At 47.5% G+C, this 15,920-nt stretch overlaps 1 pseudogene; it reads left to right on the top strand.

Annotated features, from left to right (window-relative positions):
* Positions 1–10,351: 10,351 nt before the first annotated feature.
* On the top strand, positions 10,352–13,680 carry LOC103545641 (serum amyloid A protein-like; annotated as a pseudogene).
* Positions 13,681–15,920: the final 2,240 nt, after the last annotated feature.

The raw sequence follows: 15,920 nt of genomic DNA on the forward strand, positions 1-15,920 counted from the left end.
AAAATCATATCAATGAACTTTTCATACCCTGTACATTCAAGAGGAAATGAGAATTAAAAGTGAGAATTTTTGTAGCCTAATATGTGATCTATCCTGGAGAATGTTCCATGCGTCTTTGAAAAGAACATGGAGTCTGCAGTTTTCAGATAGACTGTTCTGCATATATCTACTAAGCCCATCTGGTCTCGTGTGTCATTTAAGGTCAACGTTTCTTTGTTGATCTTCTTTTTGGATGATCTATCCATTGATATAAGTGGAGTGTTAAAGTCCCCTACTATTATTGTGTTACTATTTCTGCTTTTATGTCCGTCAACAATTGCTTTATGTGTTTAGGTGCTGCTATGTTGGGTGAATAGATATTTACAAATGCCGTGTCCTCTTGTTGGATTCTTCCTTTATCATTACATAGTGCCCTTCTTTGTCTCTTGTTACAGTTTTTGCTTTAAAGTCTATTTTGTCTGATGTAAGTATTGCTTCCTCAGCTTTCTGTTCATTTCCTTTTGCATGGAGTATCTTTCCATCCCTTCACTTTCAGTTTGTGAGTGTCATTAGATCTAAAGTGTGTCTCTTGTATGCAGCATACATACGTCTTGTTTTTTTATCCATTCAGCTACCCTAAGTCTTTTGATTGGAACATTTAGTCCATTGAACTTTAAAGCAGCTATTGATAGTATGTACTTATTGCCATTTTGTTACCTTTTCCTGAATATTTCAGCAGTTCTTCTCTGGTCCTTTCTTCTCTTGCTCTCTTCCCTTGTGATTTGATGGCTTTCTTTAGTATTACGTTTGAGTTCCTTTCTCTTTAGTTTTTGTGTATTTATTATAGTTTTCTGATTTGTGATTACCATGAGGTTCATATATAATAACCTACGTAAGTAACAATCTAGATTAAGTTGATGGTCTCTTAAGCTTGACCTCTTACTAAAAGCCCTGCACTCCACTCCCATCCCCCCGCATTTTATGTTTTCATATCATATTCAGCCACTTTTGTGTCTGTGTACCCCTCAAACTCTTATCATGGAGATAGATATTTTTAGTATATTTGTCTTTTGACCTTAATACTAGCTTTACATGGGGTTGACATACTACCTTTACTATATATTTGTCTTTGCCATAAATTTTTAAAAATAATTTTCTCATTCCAATTTGTGGTCATTTCTTTTCCATTTAAATGAGTCCCTTTAACATTTCTCATAAAGCAGTTTACTGGTGATAAACTCCTGTAGATTTTGCTTGTCTAGAAAACTGTTTCTCTCTCCTTCCATTCTGACTCATAACCTTACTAGATAGAGTATTCGTGGCTGTAGGTTTTTTCCGTTCATCACTTTGAATATATTGTGCCACTCCCTTCTAACCTGTAAGGTTTCTGCTGAGAAGTTGGCTGATAGACTTATAGGATTTCCTTTGTATGTAACTTGTGGTCTTTCTCTTGCACCAGCTAACTAATTTATTGTTGAGTTGCATTGATCCATTGTTTATTCTTTAATGAGGTGTTTATATTAAGTATTACATTTATAATCTTTATTTCCATTTGATTCTTCTTCAAAATTGATAGTTCCTACTTCATGTTGTGTTTTAACCCTTTTGATGATATTTATTACATTTCTTATAAGTTTTCTTTGCATCTCTCCAACCTGCTAATTCTGGGACATCTACTATTATTTTTTCAGTTTGTCCTTCTTTCATAGCAGCTGTGCTGCTTGGGTGTCTGGTAGCTTTTCCCTGTGAGCTCCTTCTCCACAGGGAAGTCAGCCATCCCACCTAGATGTATGTGAGTGTGTGTATACTCCAGGTTCTAGCATGTACAACACCCAGTGGGTTTAAAGTATTTAGTGTCTGGGGTAAGTGGGCTTCAGGGCAGAGAGTCGGCAATGTTCCAGGTGGAGCCACTCATTTGCAGGCCATTTGGCCCTCCTTTACCTCCTCCCTGGCCCTGCCCCTTTGCAAGAAGCATCTTGAGTTTTTCTAAAGACCCAGACCTCAGGGTGTGAAGATGGACATGTCCTCCAGCTTCTGTTCATATCTTGGTCAAAGCTCTGCTGGGCTCTAGTACTCACCCCTCCCTCACTCCCATGCTCCTCCACCAGCCCTCAAGGAGCTGGCCTGGCATCCGGATATTTCTGTCTCATAGACAGTGGGGCGGGGTGGGGGTGGGGGGGTGGTTCTGGCAAACAGTGACCCCTTCAGGGTAACAGAGGCAACAAAGAGTTCTCCCCACCTCTTGCCTGACTGGGAGCCTGGCAGCTCCAGCTGGTGTGCAAATTTATTGTACTACATTCTCACTCTCACTAGAAGGCGTCTCCAGGATTGGGTGAGGGGATGCAGAGTTCCTCCCCGCCCCACTAGATTGCCCCCAAATCAGGAGCAGCTTGGATGCTGCAGTCCCTCACAGGCTAAGCCAGCGGAGAAGCTGAGCAGGGCTTTTCTGTGCCTTGGAGCTGAAAGCTTGGCATCTTCTAAGATCTGGCGGGGTCAGGTCTGCCTGCTGTGAGGCAACTCATCCCTGGGAGTTCACGTGGGGAGCCTGGAGCTTCTGAGTCAGGCTGGGGACTTCAGAGAAGTGGAGGGCTCAGCTTCTGGGCAGTGTGTCCACCCAGCAGGTCTCACCAGAAGATACACTACTGGGATTATGGAAGGCGATACTGTGTCAAGAGAGATGTGAGTCTCCATGTGGGCAGAGAGGCAGCTTAATTAGAGAAAAATTGGAAGACGAATGACCTGGACCTGAAAGCACTTTCTGTTCATTGACCCACTTATTGTAAGTCACGGCTTTCTGAGGGTGAGAGGCACAGGGAGTTCCAGATGTTTAGGACACAGAGAGCTAAACAAGCACTCCGCATTTTGCCGACTAATCAGATTGAGACAGACTGTCCGGTAAATCTACAAATTTGACTTTGCTCAGTCATAAGCGGTAAATTTCCCATGTTGCATTTTCCTGCCAAGGAATGTGAAAGAAAAAGGAGTCTCTTTCTGGTAGAACATTTTATTATCTATTTAGAATGAAAACCTTTTCTCTTTTATAAAATAGAAAAATACACTTAACAACTTCGATATTTGAATAGCCCAACAGATACAGAAGGTTTCATGATGATTCATAAGATGTACTTAATCGCTTGAAAATTCAGAAAACCTAAGAAGAATTATTGGCACTTTAAAAACGTCCCCTCCCCAAATGAGTCCTTAGTCTCATCAATACCATACAATTCCATAAGAGGTGTTGGGTTTTGAGTTGTCTATAATTCTCTACTCCCCTTTGGAAATGTTTTAAGGAAAGAAAAGAAAATACTTTGAAACGATACACAGCCTTTTTGTACGTTGGCAACAGCAGTTCCAGACTCTGAGGGTGGGCTCAATGTGGCAGACAGGGGGCTGGTGACTGAACCCACTACGCCCTCTGCATGTCCCTAACCTTGATACCTTCCCTCAGGTGGAGTCCAGGAGGCTTCAGAGGAGCAACAAGCCTCAGCCAACAGCCTTCGAGGGAAGAGACGCAGAACCAAGGACACACAGGATTGAGTCACAGGCTCCAGGTGACTCGAGAAGGCAGATTGGAAACTCCGGGCTGGAGGAAAGCTGCTCTCTCCGTGGGCATGTGGGCTTCGTGAGAAGAGGACACACTCCCAACAGCATAGGAGTGCACACCCTCAGTGAAAACATTGGTCCTTCTGTGGTCCTGATGATCAGCTTGTTAGGTGGAAGAAAGAGGAGGGAAGTCCTTCCTCCTGTCCTCCCGCCAGCTGTGATCCATAGCCTGCCAGCTGGAGGGACAGCAGGAAGAAAAGGGGCAGGAGCCACTTGACAGCTGAGCCATTTCTGATTTTATTCATTTGAAGGAGGACAGGATGGGAGTGAGTTAGGACGTTAGTCCCTGGGGATGGTGGCCCTTTGGGAGAGACAACAGGCTTAGGAGGATGAGTGGTACCTTGCCTTGACTCTTCTCTTTTGTCCACATACTTTCCCATTTATTTATTGGCATTTCACCGATTTTATCATCAAAGAAGTATCAGCTTTCTACACATGTATGATCATTTTTCTCCCCAAATACAAGTCTCCTATGGTGAAGAAATAGCTTGATCTGGTTATTTCTCACCTTCCTCCGCCCAGTGTATGCCCGCTATCTAGTGTAGAGGCTGTTGCATAGAAAGCACTCAATGAATAGTTGATGAATGAATAAATAGATGAGTGTGTCATTCTATGGAATTCTGAAGGCCCAGAAAACAGGAAGACTTCCCACTATATAGAAATACAGATATAACTAGATGTGCAACTTCCTAGCTTGTATTTCGCTGTGGGAAAATAGCCGTGAACAAAAAAGAATCATAACCTACAACATTCTTTTTCCCTTAAGACACCATCTACTCTTCTCCAGGTCAGTAAATGCTCTTCCACAACATGAGTACATGACAGAGCAGAAGTCAGACTCGGTCTGTCTGAATCTGGAGCTTGGCTCTTAGCATCTATGCCAGACTGCGTCCAAGTCCAGGTGGCTGGGTGTTAGGATCCGTGATGGGAACTCAGTGTCACAATCTCTACTGGAAAAGTATTCTGGTGTTTTGTAACGGAACTTTCTGTTAGAGACACACTAGCAACAATGGAATGGGGCAAAGTCCAGGTTTCTACAGCCAGAAGCTGAGATGGCTGAGTCTGATGGCATTCTCCCAAACCAAGTCATCCAACCAGCAATTATCAGAAACCACCCCTCATATTTTCAAGGGGTGTACAAGTTCCCAGAAAGGAACATAAATTCAGTTATGGACGCAAGGAAGTGGAATAGAAGGACATGGGCCAGGCATTGTGCAGGGCCTTAGTTCTGGTCCCTGAGTGAGCCATTCATAGTCTATATCCATTCTTCATCAGAAAGGAGTTTGAAGGTGGATTGTGTTTTAATGAGTAAAAACCAGTCACTCCTAGGAGATCTGGTGTACGTGTGAGAGAAGGAGTGGCCTGTGACTCAGTGAAAGATGGATTCCTAGAGAAACAAAGCACTTGTTTTCTAGGGAGAAAACTTGCATCCTCTTTCCAGAAATTAGAGATCTGAAAAAGTAGGAAGACCTGGCCCTTTAGGCCTCTTGCCTCCAAATATGAATACTGTGTGTCAGCATGAAAACTCATTTCTGATTTATAAGTTTTTGGTATTGAACATGTGTTGGAACTAAGCCTTATCTACCCTCACTAACCTCTCTTTCCCCTACTCTCCTCCTTTGTCCCTCCATTGGCTCTGGAACTTCTGTTCATAGTAGACTTCAGCACCTAAGGCAGGAGGTCAGAAGGGCATCCCCGGTGTTTCCCTTTACACTCCATCTGAGCCCTGAGGGGTGATTCCACGGGCTCCCGCGTAGCAGCCTTCACAGCACAGCACCCACACTCAGCCCTAGAGCAATCAATCATCCCAGCCTGCTGTCACTAAGCAATGCGCTAAACCCATGCCCCCTTTACCCCTGTGGTCCCGTCCCTGCTTTCACTGCACATAAACTAATTTCTCTGTGCATCAGTCTCAACCCTCTCTACTCTCCACCTGCCCTTCCCCTGCTGCCTCCAAGGAGCCCTGAGCGAGAAGGCTCTTGGCATATCCCCTTTGTCTCTGCCTATTTCCTTCCTGGTTACAAAATCCTGACACTCTACTTTCCCATGGTGATTCCACTTTATTATCATCTCCCCTGGGGTACACCTCCTGCCATTCCTGAACAATAGAAGGGGAAAGTGGGGTCGGTATCCTCTTTGCTCCCACTGTCATCTCCACATTCTTTGGCTCCATGATCTGTGGAGTGTCTTCTCCTAGGTCCCTGCCACATTCCTGCCACCCTCTCTCCAGCGTCACCAATGTTATCAGCACAAGTGATTGCCACAACACGGAGAGTTTCAAAGACAGGCATTCCTGAAGTCCACTCCAAACCTGCTGAATCAGAACCTAGAAGATTCTGCCCCAGGAATCTGCATTCCTAAAACACCTGCCAGTTACATCTGAAATAGGCCATCTGATTAGTAATTATTGGGGCCAAAGCCTGTCTCTATTATGTTTATTGATACATCTCTCCACTCCTCTCCCATCTTCATGGAAAATTTCCACATTTCCCTCACAGCCCTGGTTCCAATGTACTCAAGCCAACACTCCCAGTGACAAAATTATAGTGTTGACCTTCCAGCGTCCAGAAATCTATGATCTCACTATCCTCAAAGCACAGGTACGCAAATACCTAGAAAAAGAATGTTCCACGTGAAAGGAATAGCTAGTGCAAGGGAGCTGCATCTAGGGGATTTGAAGAACAGGGAAAAGACCACTGTGGCTGGAGCAAGGTGAGCCCAAGGAGAGAAGCAGGCAATGAGGTTGAGTGGGACAATTAGGGGAGACTGCCTTAAGTCATTTTAAGAACTTTGGCTTCAATTATGAGCGAAATCGGGAACCTCTACAGGGTTTTGAGCACAGAGAGACTTGATCTATCTTGTGTTTTAACAGTTTCATTGCTGTTTTGAGAAGACATCTCTTGGGGACGAGGGTGGAAACACGGAAGCCGGTTAGGGATTCACCACAATGATCCAGATGAGGGTGCGAAATAATGGGGTGCAGGGAGAGGTGGTGGTAAGCGTTTGCTTTCAGGATGTATTTTTTGACAATAAGTTCATGCATTCCAAAGAGCCCGGCATTTTACTGCATACAAACAATGTGCATGTTCATTTCTGAATGACTAACACTACACAGTGCACACCATTGTTTCAAAGCTTTTCCATTCTTCTCAACTTCCAAACTCCACCGTCACACCATCTCTATCATTCTATGCAGATTACTTCTCGTTCACTTGCTCATTGAATCATTCAATCAGTGAAAATGACTGCGAAACTGTGATAGGTGGGACGCTGTACTAGGGGTGAGGGAGACAGCAGATTGTCCATCAATAAGCCAGACAAGGTTTACCCCTGGTACTTGTGCGCTGTGGGGCCAAACTCAGAAATGCCGACAGGTAGACAGTGATGACTCCTGTGACAGGTGAAGGACCAGTGCTCCTGGTTTCCCTCAGTTCTCTATCCTCCATCTCAAAATCCATCTTCTTCATGTTCTCTCCTTTTCTTCCTTTATGAGAGAAAGACCTGCTCCTGCTACTCTCAGGGCAACCCCATTCCCAGGGGTTCTGTGGGCCCATGGACCTTGGAGTATGTGTTTTGCCCTAGTTTCACCCTCAGTCACTCTCTCTTTGTGAACTCTCTCCCTGTAGCCTATGACCTTCCCTCATCTTTAAATGAATCCTTCTCTGACCTCTGCGTGTATTAATTCGCTCAACAATTCAAGAAGTATATATTTTGTGGTGATATCCAATTCCCACTTACTTCAAGTCAGAACCTTGGCAACTGAATGTGGTTAGAGGAAAATACACAAGCACGGTAACTAGTCTCACTTTAAATTCGTAACCTCCAATGCCTTGCAATCCTGCTACACTCTCCAAGTTCGTTCATTATGCCCTTCTCCTAGATGAACATTTTCACTTCTCTCCTGGACCCTCCACACCTCCTCTTCCTCTATCCTCCTCTCAGTTGATGCCTTTCCTGCCTATTTCACTGAAAAAGAGGAGCGGTCAGAAATGGACTTCCACGGGCTCCCACCTTGAAATCCACTGAACTGCCTGCGTTTATTCCCGGGTTCTCTGCTGCCTCTCCTGTTACTAGGGGTGACCTGTCCACGTCACTACCTAAGGCCACCCTTAGGTTTAGATCATGCACAACAACAGTGATGCCTATTGCTAGTGAGTGATCAAGACATAAACCTTACAATCCACTCAAAAATTTAACTGTAAACACAGTCTCACATTATCAGGGCTTGTGTGATAGAAAGTAAAGGCAACACAGACATCCATTTCGCGAGTGTGTATGTGTGTGTGTTTCGTAACTCCATCATCTGTAGCTTCAGACCATTGTTCACTACCACCTGTGTGCAGAATTTCCAGTGCCAAGTAGAAAAGACTGTCACCAACTCCTGGAATTGGGACACAGACAAATCTGTTTTTCTTTCTTAAGATTTTATTTTTTTCCTTTTTCTCCCCAAAGCTCCCAGGTACATAGTTGTATATTCTTCTTTGTGGGTCCTTCTAGTTGTGGCATGTGGGACACTGTCTCAGCGTGGCTCGATGAGCGGTGCCATGTCCTAGCCCAGGATTCAAACCGAGGAAACCCTGGGCCGCCTGCAGCGGAGTGCGAGAACTTAACCACTCAGCCACGGTGCCAGCCCCAGACAAATCTTAGATGTGTACTTTATCACTTATTCTGTTACTAAAATTCCTATATATTTTATTATGTGAAAATTATTTGCATTCATTATCTTTAATAATTTAACTTTTAAAATTTGTGGTGCATAATGGTTACAGTATAGAAGGAAAGTGGAATTTGTGTCCAACTTTCTAGAGTATTATGGTGGATTGCACACAAAACACCCACTAATGGGCTCATTAAGTATTACATAATTAGGTAATTGGGGCTTTAATTGTTTTATATTGTGTGGATCTCCTTGGTAGATTGTTAAAGAGCTGTTCCAGTGGTTCTGATAACATTTGGGAAAATTGGCTAAGAAGGGATTATTATTTTTCCAATTGTAAAAGAATTGGTATTCAAAAATTTGCTACTCCTGACCCCAAAATATAATTGGCACCCAACACATTGTCAGGAATGGATTTGGTTTTGATAATGAGGGGTGTCACTATTTGTGTTACATCCTCAATGACCAATCGCTACAACTCAACACCACAAGGTTAGGGATGTCCCAGCCCGTGCAGGAGTGCTGGCGTGCAGGAGGATTCGGTGAGCACCTGAGGATGAACAGAGTCATGAATGAGTGCTGTCACTGACCAGACAGTGGGATAAACACCATATATACAAAGGTGACAAGACAGACATGGCGTCTGTTGTTAATTTAAAGTTAAATTGGCTCTTGGAAGAAATTTTTTTTAATGGTCTCATCAGGCAACTGGACCTCAGAAATTGTTTGCATTCCCTGTACTTTTAACCTCCAAAGAAGCAGCCAGGTTGGCTGTCTTCACTGAGGATTTGTCACCCTGGTAACAATGTTAGGATGGATGTAACTGACATCTTTTGTCCCAAGTGGCATAAACACATGTAGGATATCTTTGCAGAGTCACAAGAACATCTTGGCACATTTTCTCCCATTCGCCAGATTTCTTCTTCAAATGAAGTCTGAGAGTTGAGACTCTGTATCTATTTATGTTAGAAAATAATGACAAGGGAACAGTCAACTAAACATTCAGAGAGTTGAGAGTCAAAAAGGGTAGCACTTTCTGGCAAGTCCAAAAAATCCAGTAAAAGGAAGGAGGAAGAATGAATGTCACGTGGTCCCGGGCAGAGAAACAGCCTTTCTCGTGGATCTGCCCTCAGACACCTTGGAGCGATGTCAATTTGTCTGGGCTCAGCTACAGTCTCCAGAATTCTCTTTCTAGAAGGTTTCTGGTTAGGAAGAGGCACCAGGATATTTTCGCTCAAGAGTTGGGAGCTCTGTTCATTTCTAGAAAAGACTCAGCTCGCTGGGCTGACCCTGCTGATGTTTTCGACTCACAGTGACAACGGGGAAGAAAGTGACCCCCCAGGAAAAGGGCTCGCCCCACGTTCCCCTGACTGGGAGCCTGGCAGGTCTCCAGTTGGCCCGCCATTTTCCCATTACAGATGTTACCTCCCTCTGTCCTAATACAGGTTTCTTAGAGTTTCCACGTTAGTTCCTTGTACCAAAACACTCTCACTCCCGCTGTGAGGTGTCTCCAGTATTTGGGGGCGGAGGGGGAACAAGGAAGTCCCCACACCATTGCCCCCACCTCAGGCACAGGTTAGATAAAGCACTTCCTCACTGGCAGAGCAGCCGAGCAGGCTTTTCGGAGCCTTGGAGCTGAAAGCTGAGCCACACAGACAGAGCGGTGGAAGGAGCACCCAGGAGACTGGGTGGGCCGCCTGTCAGTTTTGAAACTCAGGGCTTTAGACAGGAGCTGAGAGCAATTGAAGTTCTGACACATCTGCTGTCGACCCAGCAGGGACCATCTGAGGAAGTGCCCAGCGGAGCAAGGTGCTGGCAGGAGGTGCCATCCTCTAACCCCACACCTTCCAGCAGCCCAGGTGACGATCCTGGGGCTCCACAGCCTTCCTCTCCCCTTCCCCAGATGGCCCCCCTCAGACCCCACAACTCTGACAGCAGAGCCATCCTCTGGGCCCGACGGCCGCCAAGGCCCAGCAGCCTACCTTGCTCCCTCAGGGTTGCACAATCCGGGAAATGACCTGTGCATGGAGACAACTGCTGGTGTCCGGTAAGTGTACCTTTGTAGCTTTCTAGGGGAAGTGACCTGGAGGGACTTTAACCCAGGCACCGAGTCTTTCTTTTCTTGCCTCCTGTGACCCCAGCAGGGAAGGCTGAGTATAAATAGCAGCCACCTCTCCCCAGAGGCAGGGACCGGCAGCCCTGCTCACTGGAAGTCAGGTGAGGGACCACTCCAAGGAGTGATATGTGTAAAAGACTTACTCTGCTTTCTCTTTCCCAGAAAGATTGTTATTGCCTCCAAAAACAATTATTCTGTTTTGGGTTTGTCCTGTGGGAGGTCTGGGCTGGCACTGTGCAAATGGGACATGGTTTTTGATTAGTAATAGGGGTCTGTCTGGAGGGACAATTTGGTCCTAACTGCCCTCTCCTCCATCAAGGCCGCCCTGGAGACCCCTCGGACAGTCTCGGGTTCAGGGGTGATGGGTTCAGAACTGAAGGCTGTGGCTCTGCGTGAGGTCCTCCTGCAGTGTTTGCTCAATGATCCACTAAGAGTCTACTGAGAACAGTGGGAAATCCAACCAGGCTCCCTTTGACACACTCGCCCGAGGGTGTGTGCCCGTCTTGTCAGAGTCTCCCTGACTCTCTCCGTTCACTGCAGCACCATGAAGCTGTTCACAGGCCTCATCTTCTGCTCCTTGGTCCTGGGCGCCAGTGGCTTGTTATCGTTCCTTGGAGAGGCTGCTCGAGGTAAGGCTGATGGAAGGGGTGGCATCCACGGCCACTAGGATCCACCCTGAGCACTCTCAAGGGTGGAGCTGCTGTCCTAGGCTGTGTTGTCCTAGGTGCTGCATGTGCCAGGGGTTTGGGGAGCTTTTCCTCAAATGGATTAAAAATCACAGGATTTATTTCAATCAGTGACTAGAGAAAGAACAATGATGGTTCCCACCGAAAGGTAGGTTTGAATGGAAGACACAAAAGAAGTCCTGAAGTGGGATAAAGTTTCCTCAGACGAAGTTGCATAAAACTGATTGAGCTCTCCATCTTTTCTTCTTGTCTTTCCTGCGCCCCTCCCTCTGCCCTCCGGCCCCTTCTCCCTCCCTCCCTCCCTCCCTCCCTTTCTCTCTCTCGTTTCCTATCTGGATAGTTTAGAGAGTCCTTCACTCAGCTCTTGCTGATGTTTCCTGTTGTCAGTGACGCTGTCCCTGGTTTAGTCGGCTTCCTACCCTTTTCTAGACTTTTAACTGATAAAAAAGAGAGAATAATAACATACGTGAAGGCTCGACTGGGAACTGAGCGCATTCATGCAATTGGGCGGATCAACTATCCTGGTTTGCTCTGGCCGGAGGGGTTTTCCGTGACTCACTCAGTGCTAACTGGGATGGTTCTAGGCAAACAGGGGCAGTTGTGGTCAAGCTGGGGCAGTTGATCACCTACATTAACTGCAGAATACCTCCAAACGCCTCTGCCCCCCACTTCGAAGGGGGGAAACTGAGGCTTAGAGCAGCTGAGTCCATTGCCCAGGGACTGTCCGCCAGTCAGCAGGTGGCAGAGCAGAGGTCTGAACACAGGTGTGCATGAGGTCAGAGCTCTTCCCAGGTGACGGTGTGGGTACCACTTCCTAGGGCTCAGGGCGTACCAACCAGCGGCAGGCTGGAGTCCCCTGGAAGCCTTAAAACTGCTGAGGCCTCAGTGCCACCCCCAGAGTGTGAGGCTTTGACCTGGGGTGTGAGCCCATCAGACTTCCGATATCCCCAGGTCGATTAGAAAGTGCAGCCGAGCCTGAGAAAAGAACCACTGCTCCAGCGCTGCTTTCCTCAGCACCCACGTCAGCAGGACAGTCTATCGAGAAGGTTTTCAGGATGCCATTTAGGCCCCTAGCGCTCCCAGGGACTCGAGTCACAATTATGTGCATTCTGTCTGCAAGATCATTTTTCTTAGGTGTCAGGACACAAGTGCTATATGTCTGCAGCCTTCCCCAAGTCTGTCTTCATGGCACCACCTCACCCACCCACGTCCCCTGCATAGTCTCATATGTCCTTCATTCTGTAGCAGTGGTTCTTGACCAAGGGCAGTCTTGTGCTCTGGGACATTTGGCAATGTGTGGAACATTTTGGTTGTCACCTGGGGAGCGTGCTGCTGCTCTAGGGTGTAGAGGTCAGGGACGGTGCTCAACGTCTCCCAGTGCTCAGGACAGCCCTGCTCAACAGACACATGTCTGACTCGCGGTTTCAATAGTGCTGAAGTGGAGAAATCCTGTTCCGTAACCATGCCTCCCTTCTCTACCTTAAACTAAGACGTGGACCTCAAGGGAGATGGAGCACACAGACAGCATCACGAGGGTCCGACCACCCAACAGCACGGCTGTGCCCACCTCACTGACTCTCATTAGAGTGTGCTGGAGACGCCAACGGGAATTAGCAATGTGCTCCTCATCCTATGGAATCCAAGGTGCTATGAGCTCAGGCTGAAATGGAGTCAGTGGACGATTCTGCATTCATGATTCTTCTCTAAGGGATGTCACAGTCTTTCTGTTCACCCTGTGTCCCTTTGGCCATGTCCTTTCCTTTCCAGGGACTTGGGACATGATAAGAGCTTACCATGACATGAGAGAAGCCAATTACATAGGCGCAGACAAATACTTCCACGCCCGCGGGAACTATGACGCTGCACAGGAGGGGCCCTGGGGGTGCCTGGGCTGCTAAAGTCATCAGGTGACTCGCGGCCTGAGGGTGCAGGGGTGGGTGCGCAGAGCTGGGCTGCCTTTGGGGATTAGGAGGGGTAGGCTCGGGAGAGGGGTCTTGCGGGAGATATGATCTCCTCCTTGCGTACATCCTGTCCAACCTCTCCATCCGTGCCCAGTGCCAGCAGAGCCAGAGTGTGGCTGGTGAAGACCGGTGACGCCTGCTTCCAAAAAAGAGAAAGTGAGCTCCAAGGAGTGATTCCCAACTCTCCCCTCTGGGTGCTGTTCACCCAGCATCAGGGGATCAGTGAGGCTGGGTGGGCTGTGCCGGGGCAGGCTGAGTGTGTGGGCCCCTCTCTCCTTGGCTCCTCTCAGAGCCATCCCTGGGAAAGAGGAGACACAGGGAGGGTGGGGCTGTTGCTCATCAGCCCTGGATTAATCTCCTGCCTGTTCTCCTCCATCAGCGATGGCAGAGAGAATTTTCAGAGATTCACAGACCGTTTCAGTTTTGGAGACAGTGGCCGTGGAGCAGAGGACTCGAGAGCCGACCAGGCTGCCAATGAATGGGGCCGGAGCGGCAAAGACCCCAATCACTTCAGACCTCATGGCCTGCCTGACAAGTACTGAGCTTCCTCTTCACTCTGCTCTCAGGAGATGGGCTGTGAGCACCCTGAGGGCAGGGACACCCAGTTATTGAGGTCTATGGCCACAGAAGCCAGTGGGGTCACAGAATTACTGTCTAATAAATGCTTAAGAGATTGAATTTGTTGAAACTGCGTGCTATTCTTTGGTCTAAGGACTACCCGTTTGTTCCCAGGGGGTGATGGAAGGACACTGAGGTGAAGGCTGACCCTGTGCCTGTGTGTGTGGGTCCAGGGGAGACAGTCTCAGCATCACACAGGACAGACATCCTGCAGGACCCTGCCCTCATCAGCCCCGCTCCCCTCTCCAGGCCCCTCTGGTTACATTGGTGCTTTTTCCTGGTCTGTCTGTGTCCAGGCCTCCTCAGTCCCTGTCAGTTATGTCTTGTCACCTTCTCTGACTCCAGGGCCGACTCCCTTTAATTGTATTCCTCAGTGGTCTCTGTCTGGGGACAGGAGGCACAGCCACGGAAGGTGTGCACTGTGGAATCCTGCTCCTGCAACTCACACCTTGGTCTCTGCTCATTCCCCAGCAACACCTACAAATCCAATTATTAACCAATTTCTATCTGTGCCATCCACGAAATGCCTCAGGCAGTTTCCCGGCACTCTATCTTCATCACCTTATTTCAAGCCTAAATGAAGATGTAACGCTACCTCACTTGTGAATGTTTCCTCATATCTCCTTCACCTTAACTAGCTCAAAACTGGGGCATTGGTAGTGAAGAGAGAGCAGGATAGAGGAGACCCCTTCTGAATGTCAGGGTCCAGTCATGAGACACAAACCAGGCAGAAATTTGAAAAGGGAAATTTTAATACAGGGAATTTCTAGCTGGTAACAGGATCAACTAGTAAGAAGTAAAGAATACAAGAAGGGATAAATTTGAGAAAGGGCGCCCCACAAGGGTGAGGGGTAGACTTCTTGCTAAATCTGTAGCCCATTAGGAGGCTGATACAGATTGCTAGGTGTCACAAGCCAAAGTCGACAAACAAGAGCTCCCCGTCTGAGATGCCCATGAACCCGGGCAGGAACCCACCCAGGGGAGCAGTTGAACTCCCTGTGAATGCAGCCGGGTCCCTGGAGCTCCCTGGAGGATCGCCCACACGGGGGTTGGAGGAAGAATGCTGCTGAACTCCCTGGAAACCAGCTGTGGAATAGGCAGGTCCGTGGCCTGAATTGTGTCCCCCAAAATGTATGTTGAAGCCCAAGCATGCAGTGTGGCTGCATTTGCATTAAGGAAGTAATTAAGGTTAAGTGAGGTCATAGGAGGGGGCTCCTGGTCTGATAGGATCAGTGTCCTTTAAGAGGAGCTGAATGGAGAGTTCATGCTCTCTCTACCATGTGTCTACACAGCAAGAAGTTGGGTGTCTGCAAGACAGGAACAGAGTCCTCACTAAGCACTCTTTCTGCTGGCCCCTTGATGTTGGACTTCCCAGCCTCCAGAAGTGGGAGAAATAATTTCTGTTGTGAAATCCCCATCCGTGGTATTTTCTTATGGCAGAATGAGTTAAGACAGGCAGAATTCTGCTGAGCACCTTAGGAATCTAGTGGAGACACCACAGAAGTTGACAGGGGACTGTCTTGGCCCTGGGTTCCCACTGAAACTCCCTGGGGTGAGCGCTATGGGTGTGCTGCTCATGAGAACAGCACCCCAAGGGCTGGAGGAAGGAAAGCACACATGCCCGGAAGAGATGTCTTTACTTCCTGCTTCTCCCTCCAGTGCCCTCTGCTGACGAAGGTTAGCATCATGCCTAGTGGCACAGGAGAAACGTTTACAGGCTCCAGCTCCAGTGTCACCAACACGGAAAGATGGTGGATGTGGAGCTCAAAGTAAATAAATTCATAACTGACATCAACTCCTCTCTGAAAAAGAACTGAGGAGAACTCCTAAGGGGAGGAGATGATGATAAAATATTTGCAGAGGAATGACAAATTTGGTTATTTGTCAAGGAGAAAGCAGAAGCGTCAGTCACAACAGAACCTTCTCATCCGGTTCCCCTCAGAAGCCTCTACCCCCATCGCAGGGGGAGCAGGGTTGGGAGGTTCGAGGCTGAGCCTCACAGGACTGACGGGCAGGGGCGGGAGAAATCGGTGAAGGAGACCGTGCTGGCCGCTGGCTGGTGAGAGCTGGCCCCGAGGACTTCTGAGGCCGAAGTCTGAGCACTAGTGATCGAATGTTTTGTTAGGTTACTAACTAATATCTAATAAAAGCCAGGAAACCAATCATCTAAGCTTCTATGATGTAAAACTGGAAAAAGAAGAGCAAACTAAACCCAATGAAAGTAAAAGGAAGGAAGGAACTAAAAGCAGAAGGAAGGAACAAAAAGCAAAAAGGTTTAGTTTTTGAAAAGATAATGAAAC

Source organism: Equus przewalskii, unplaced genomic scaffold, assembly GCF_037783145.1.
Source record: "Equus przewalskii isolate Varuska unplaced genomic scaffold, EquPr2 contig_4458, whole genome shotgun sequence".
Classification (NCBI taxonomy): Eukaryota; Metazoa; Chordata; class Mammalia; order Perissodactyla; family Equidae; genus Equus; species Equus przewalskii.